The following is a 7,944-nucleotide window of genomic DNA, read 5'->3' on the forward strand; positions in this document are numbered from 1 at the left end:
CCTCCGACGCAGATCGTCCTTCAAGACGAGCCGCTTTGCCACGTCGGCCTCATACCGGCCCTTAGCCAGGGTGAGTAGGGTCGGTGTGAGGCCCCTCTTTTTATGCTTCGATGTTATAGCCCCGGTTTACTTCTCGTGCTTAACTCCTGTCTTGTTTCTTTTGCAGATCGATTTGGCCGGGATCTGTCTGTCTCCATCCTAAACAAGTTGGGACTTGACCAGGACGGGAAAGTTGTTGTGCTGCACCCTAAAGCCGCGCCGCGTGATCGCAAGCAGGCCCCTCACGAACTCATGGAGCAGGCGTTGAAAGCTATGGATGTGGGGGCGACTCAGGCAGAGATTGGCAGTAACGTGCCGCGCCGGAGACCAAAGACAACGTCTACGGCGGCCACGGCGGCAATCCCCGTAGTCCAAAAGGAGCGGGTGGTCGTCGATGTTGAAGAGGAGGTCACCGTTGTGGAGGGTCCTCCTCCTTCAAATAAGAGAAAAGAGGCAACGCCTGCTGCTGCTGTTACCGAGGCCGGGAAAGAAAAGGGGCCAGCCGGCCCTCTGTCCAAGAAGGCTAAGACTGGTACGGATCTAACCCATGGCTCGGATTTAGCAGGTTCTTTAGGCATTCCTGATGACAGGCTTTCTGATATGTCAATGAATGTTGACATGGACGCTTTGTCAGGGTTTTTTGTAGATCAGCCGTCGCCAGCTGTTGTTCTCACCGAACGACAATTGGAGAAGCAGCCTGTGCAGACGGGTGACCAAAATGTCTCCGCCGACGCCTCGTCCCAGAAGGCTTCCTGTGTTCAGCTCAGGGAGGACGGCATAAGGCTGGCCAAAAGGCTGGTGAAGTGGGCTGAAACTGCCGGCACTCAACTTATCGAGCAAGAAAAGCTCGTGGCTCAAACTGCCCCTGAGCTCAAACGACTTAAGCTTGATCTTGCCGCTTCCAAGGGGGAGGCCGGGAAGGCGAAGCTGGACTTCCTCGCTGAGCGAAAGCTTAGGGAGGATGCTGACAAGGCGGTCCTGGCCGAGAGAGCTAAGGCTGAGTCCCTGTTGGCTGATGCCGCTAAGCTGCGGGAGGAGAGAGACAAACTTCAGGGCGGCTATAAGGTCATGGTTGAGCAGAGGGAAAGATGGAAGTGTAACGCCCCGTAAATTTCGGACCGTTAATATGTTTCGAAAATAATTATTTAATCAAGTAAAATTTGACAATAATGTATTTAAAGTAAAAATAATTCAAAGAAATATAATTTTATTATATTTTGAAGAAAAGTATTTATTTTGATAGTTTTGAAATGTTTAAAAATAGTTTAAACCGTGTAAAATCTTTTATTTCGAAATAAGGGCGTATCGGGGGGAAAATGACAACTCGTTTGAACGTTGGGTAAACGAATTTGGAAGTGGGTCGTATGAATACTCAATTTTATTGTAATCTCGTGTTTAAAGACTTTGGACTTGACGGAATTTGCATTTGACTTACGGATTTAATTATTATTGAAACGAGTCAAAACCGACTCGTAAAAATCCCGACTCAAACCCGAATCCCGTCCTTTCTTTTCCTCTTACACGGCTCCCCTTCCCCCTATCCTTTATTTTTCTGATTTTTGGCCTTTGTTCATCTTCTTCAATCGTCTAAAACAATTCCAAACACCATTTTTACCAATTCAAGCTTAAAATCGCCATAAATCCTTCGTTTCTTGTCCGTTTTTCGCGAAATTTACCTTTCCAGAATCCCCTCGCCACGATCTACAACTTAGTATGTTCTAATTTCAGTTTTCATTAAGTTATTTTAAGACAAATTTTCGGAAATTCGGTATTTTTGCTTAATTATTGTGTTTTAATTGTTTATTTAGGTGAAGGATTGGAAGACGAGTTCGGGGACTCGTATATTGTAGAGGATAGCGGCTAGTGTCGTTAGGGTTTGGGTTTTCAAGGTGTTAATTGCTCTTTTTCTAGCTTAAGGTAACATATTTCGAGTTACTCGACGAAAGATCGTCACATGTTTTTTATTTTTGTATGTTTGGTGATTTTTGTTGGTGTAGAAATTTTCACATGTTTAGAATGGTTGCATGCATGTCAATTGTTAGTTTAAATTATCAAAATTGAATTTGGGACGATTAATTAATGTTCAGACGGTCTTATAATGTATAAAAAATGAAAAAAAAGAGGAGAAATGGTGCGGCAGCGGGCCCGGCAGCAGCCGGCAGGCCCACGGCAGCCCCGGCCGGTCTTGGGGTTGGCCCGGGTTGGTCCGTGCTTGTTTCGCGGGTTTTCGTACAATCTTGGTCTTTTCGGGTTAATTAATATTAGAATAGTATAAGTAACAAAAGGGTAGTAATTTGAATTGAAGCATACTAGTAACAAAAATTATGTTAATGGAAAAATTGTGCTTATATTAATAGTTATCACATGTTAGGATAGTCTACAAAAATGAATTTGTAAATAATAGGCTCAGAATGAATTGTATAGGGATAATTGTAATGCTTTGTTGATTGTGCCGAAACCTGAGCCTTAGTCCCTTTGACTGACGCGATGTCAGTTAATTGAGTGATTGGTCACCGCAATTTGACCGCACTGTGCCGCAGGCTGGAGTTGCGGGTAAAAATTGGTTGAATGAATTAGATAATCGGCCTTTTTCTTGTTTTAGGCCATTTATTATATCTCTATTTCACATGTGTAATTAGTTGAATTTAAATAGCTTCTTATTTAGTTAGTTGAATTTAAATAGCTTCTTATTTTGTAGTAATGGCCCTAGATTCCCCTAAAGCCTTTAATATTGTTAAAATTGCTAGAATTGGAAGTTAGTATTGAATTCTTATTGAGGAACTGTTGGGATTGTATGCTGTAAATAGACATTTATATAGCTTTCACATGATAGAATGTTAGAATTTATGTTGGTAAGTAGGACTTTTTGCCCTCTTAAGGTTAAGTGGGTGTCTTACTTGACTTATGTGGTGAGTCTTGGGTGGTGTGGGCTAAAATATTCAAGCTGGGACTAGCTGTGACTAGGTCCTAGGTGAGTATTTCGGCCTTCATCATAGATAGGTCTTTATAGTCTTTGACGAGTATATGTTCACTGCTTGATAGCCTTTGTGTTCCTGACTAGTGGATGTTTATCCAAGTTGGGGCATGACCTCAGGTACTTATTTTGATAGTATGGGGTCAGCTTAAGTACTAGCCGACCCTTCGGTGGTGTCCTTAGGGTACTCACTTCACTTTGTTTTAAAAAAAAAGTTGTGAGTCTCGGGTGCGGTGGTGTGTATCCGCATGTCTAGGTCTGCGCAGATTTTAGGCTAGGGTTGTGTTGTCTCTTGGCCATGTTTTCTTAATAGTAACCACTGAGCCAAGATATCGGTTCGATTACCTTCCCTACCTCGTGGTATAGACTTGAGTTACAAAGTGACTATTGACGGTGCTAAGAACTTATGCCTGTCTTTGATATATTGCCCTTTCTTGTTTGATGATTCTATGAATCATAGAAGGTGAGATGCAAGCCGGCTATGGTTGATAGAGTTTGGATTACAATTTGGTATATGATTCACATGATAGTTAGTTGGGTCAGTTTAGGGGTCATTTGTTAGAATACATGATAAGTAAATGGTTTATCAAATTGTTTACATGTTACACTACATGTTACATTAATTTTGACGATTCGTGGCTGGGAGGACTCGAAGTTACTCCCCACTGAATTGTGGCTTTCGTGTTTGTATAAAATGCGATTGACAGGTTGTTGATGCTAGTTGGGGTCACAGACGGCTAGTGAGCATGGAACCTTGGACCTAGTTTTGGCTATTTTATTAGTAAACCTTTTACACTTTTGTTTTGTATATAATTTGAAGGGACATATGTCTCCCTTTCTATTTTTGGTTTGTATCCTTATATTTCCGCGTCTTTAGTTATATATGTAAGTTAGTTTATCAGCTGTTGCAGGGTTATGACACTCTTTTTGAGTTGGAATTGGTTGTGAATGGTTTAGTTAGAAAATTTTTTGAAATTGCAGGTTTTGGACTAGTTGAACCATTTACAAACATATCCTACCAGTTTTTCTGTAGAATTTACGTATATAATTAAGGCTAGATTTAAGGGTGTCACAGTTGGTATCAGAGCCTATTGCTCCCGACACACGTTTGTGCACCCCACTTAGAAATCACTTGACCTTAAAATAATAAACTTGAGAGAAGGGTAGGATGGGTAGAATTAGGATTTTATGTGGTAGTCTGTTTGTGATTGTTAATTGTTAGGTTTGTTGATTGTTAGTTATTAGTTTTGGTGCCACTAAAGGTTGGTTATGCCAAATGTAGAATGCTTCCACTTTCTTGATATTTCTTTTCGTATTCAGTGTATCTTACCTTAATCTTCCATTTTCGTTGGTCATTCGTCTTTCAAATTCCTCTTATCTCGCCTAGGTAACTACCTTTCAATTCTTTCTCCCGTTTCATCTTAGGTTCGTTTTCTTCTTATAATAAAGTCCATGTGGACACCTTCCTTTTATACCACAGGATAGTTCCCTTGTTCAAGAGAACCCAGTTTTGAGAGAATGTATCATTGGAGGGCGTGAACAAGTGGAGAAATTGATTGTTTAAGGTTTGAGTTGTATAGGAGAATATAATTTGGGATCCTTTGGTTAGTCTTGTTAGTTGTGCTTGATATGAGAATTTAGTGAATTGAGAAATACCTTGGGATTTATGTCTATAGAGAGCTTGTTTGTTATAGATGATTAAGCATGGGTACTACCTTAGCACGTAGGATGGAATGAACCTAAGCTACTTCATTTGAGAGTCTCGATATTTCTTGTGGAGAATTAAAGGTATGATAGTTAGCCCTAATCCTTGTGGGCCTTGAAAGGAATACAATAGGACATTGATGTTGATTAATGGATTGGTATTGTACTTTGGAATTAGTTAGTTTGTTAAACCTTTTGAGTTGACCAAATCTAGTATAGGGTAGCCCTTGTTGACCTTATTAATCATATCTGAATTTGGGAATTTTGGTGGAATGTTGTTCGATGTAGTTCGTGAGTTCAAAATTGTGATTCTAATTTATGGTATCGGAGACTAGAAGTATTAAATCGTGAGTTGAGGGAGTAAACAAGCCATGGTACTTGGGGATGACATAGTAAGTGAAGTTCGAGGATGAGAATTGCAAGGGAGATACTTTGGGACATGGATAGTAACAAATGAATTTGTGTGGTGAATTGATTTTGGCTTTTAGAATCAATTGAGTTGAGGAATACTTACCATTGTGGAATCCTTGTTAGTCCTATGATGTAGTAGACATTTAGGGCTTTGTTGAGCACCTTAGTGAAGTAACCTTATCATATCGATCATAAGCTTTGATGAGTGTTTAGTAAGCGGTAACCCTTTCATTGTGCCGCTTCTATTCTCCTTTCCTTCTCTTTAACGATCGTTGAACCTTGTCTTTATGCTAAATTTTACGTATCTTCTTCTTTCCCGAGATATCTTCTTAACTCGAATACCTCTTATTTTTGTCAACCGTTATCTTTACGGTCTGACTCCTTAGTTTCCTAACTTGTCAGATGCATGCACCCTTTAAAATTTTTCTTGTTTCTCTATTCCGTTATCACTCCTTACCTCCTTAGTATAGTTGGTACCCTGTTGACCATGTTTACAGAGTTTGTAAGATGTGATTTGAGGATATAGGTTTGACTAAGTAGCCGAGTTTGGGTTGGGCTTCCATAATCATTTTGGATATGAGGGTTTGATAGTGTATATGTTATCATGTGGGAAATGTTAAATGTGAGATTATTTGTTGGTTTTAGAGGGTGATATTGATTACTACTTGAAGTATGTTATGAGAGTGAGAGTAAGCTACATTGTTGGGAAGTCTTAGCACTTGTTTTGGTAACTAGAAAGGGTAATGGTATGGATGACACCAATTGTTAGGCTAAGGAACCTAATTTCAATTTATGGTTTTAGAAACTCTGAGGTGATAAAGTGTTGTTACAATTATGACCTTGTACCTTGAGAATTTGATGGTAAGTAAGTTTAGGATATCAAATTTGAAAGAATACTCCTTGGGGATGTTGATGACCATAATGGTTTGGTGATGTGATTTGGCATTCTAGTTGACTCTTGAGAGTTCTTGAGTTTAGAGAGATTTAGTGTTGAGAAGAATTTGTTAATCCTATAGTTTTATAGACCTTGAGGTCGCATTGAGTGCTTGAGATGATGAGACAATGTTGGAGCTGGGTGTAGTTCTGCTTTTGAGAATCCTTAATAAGTAAAAGGATAGAGAAATTTGAGATCCTATTGATTTTTCATAATTTGAGGTTGGTATGTTACTACCTTGTTTTGAAATGAGAACCTTGTGGAATTTTTGAGGAACCTTCTCTTGGAGTTTAGAGCATGGTATTGGGACTCTTGATTGAAGGTTTACTTTTTGAGGAACCCATAGTTGACACTAGTGGGATACAAATACAGCTTTGTTGAAGTCTTGACCTTAGGCTTGTGAAAGTCGTTTCGGGATGTTTGAGAATTTGGAGCGTTGAGATCACACTTATAGTGAAATATCTTGTTCCAGGGAATATGTTAGGATGAAGTAACATAAGCAATTGAGGAGACTCTTGGGAGTGATGTTGTTATTGGGGATATGAGTGTCTGGCGTTTCCTTGGTGTCTAATTCCCCTTCTTCCTTGATCATGAGCGTTACCGCTCATATCTCTCTTCCTTACATCATCATACTCCTCTCGTAAGTTTGATGTTGGTAACCTATAAAACTCTATCTTTGACATCCTTGTAATTATGACTTCAATTCTTACCCCATAAAATTCATCATAGCTCTTTTTGATCAGTTAAGCTTGAATCCTTTTAGCAGACCTGCTCCTATGAGGTCTAAGTTACTTTTCACTTCGGGGAATTTCTAAATATTTCAAGCTACCAGTTTCGATTCATTCTTGAAAGTTTATGTCACTTCTGCAAATCTAACCTATTTTTAAGGATTTGAAAATGAAATTTTGATTTATTTCCGTAAGGTATTCCTTTTTCTTACTTTTGTTCCGAGTTTCTAAGCCTTGTATAATCATATTTAGTAAAGATAGTATTCTTACTATAGAATTTTAAACTAAAAGGTTGAAAAGGCTTTTATGATTTTCAATGGTTTTAACATTAGTGAATGTTAAATCTCGTTGTTGGAAACGTCCCAATAATGGATTTTCTCATTTATTGGTGTAGAAATATTTGTATATCTTGATATGAATATGGATGTTCTTGTCTGATCAACAAGAGTATCACCGTTTCATTGAAAAGATACCTATATTTTCTTATAACTATAATTTCTCCTTCTAAGTTTCGAGGGCGAAACTTTTTAAAAGGAGGGGTGATTGTAACGCCCCGTAAATTTCGGACCGTTAATATGTTTCGAAAATAATTATTTAATCAAGTAAAATTTGACAATAATGTATTTAAAGTAAAAATAATTCAAAGAAATATAATTTTATTATATTTTGAAGAAAAGTATTTATTTTGATAGTTTTGAAATGTTTAAAAATAGTTTAAACCGTGTAAAATCTTTTATTTCGAAATAAGGGCGTATCGGGGGGAAAATGACAACTCGTTTGAACGTTGGGTAAACGAATTTGGAAGTGGGTCGTATGAATACTCAATTTTATTGTAATCTCGTGTTTAAAGACTTTGGACTTGACGGAATTTGCATTTGACTTACGGATTTAATTATTATTGAAACGAGTCAAAACCGACTCGTAAAAATCCCGACTCAAACCCGAATCCCGTCCTTTCTTTTCCTCTTACACGGCTCCCCTTCCCCCTATCCTTTATTTTTCTGATTTTTGGCCTTTGTTCATCTTCTTCAATCGTCTAAAACAATTCCAAACACCATTTTTACCAATTCAAGCTTAAAATCGCCATAAATCCTTCGTTTCTTGTCCGTTTTTCGCGAAATTTACCTTTCCAGAATCCCCTCGCCACGATCTAC

General features: G+C 38.6%; 1 long non-coding RNA gene across 1 annotated transcript; it reads left to right on the top strand.

Annotated features, from left to right (window-relative positions):
- The first annotated feature begins 1,663 nt into the window (after window positions 1-1,663).
- On the top strand, window positions 1,664-4,076 carry LOC141655894 (uncharacterized). Its single transcript, XR_012548225.1, has 3 exons — window positions 1,664-1,750; window positions 1,848-1,956; window positions 3,721-4,076. It is a non-coding gene; the product is annotated as an uncharacterized LOC141655894 (long non-coding RNA).
- Window positions 4,077-7,944: the final 3,868 nt, after the last annotated feature.

Source organism: Silene latifolia, chromosome 5 (genome assembly GCF_048544455.1).
Source record: "Silene latifolia isolate original U9 population chromosome 5, ASM4854445v1, whole genome shotgun sequence".
NCBI lineage: Eukaryota > Viridiplantae > Streptophyta > Magnoliopsida > Caryophyllales > Caryophyllaceae > Silene > Silene latifolia.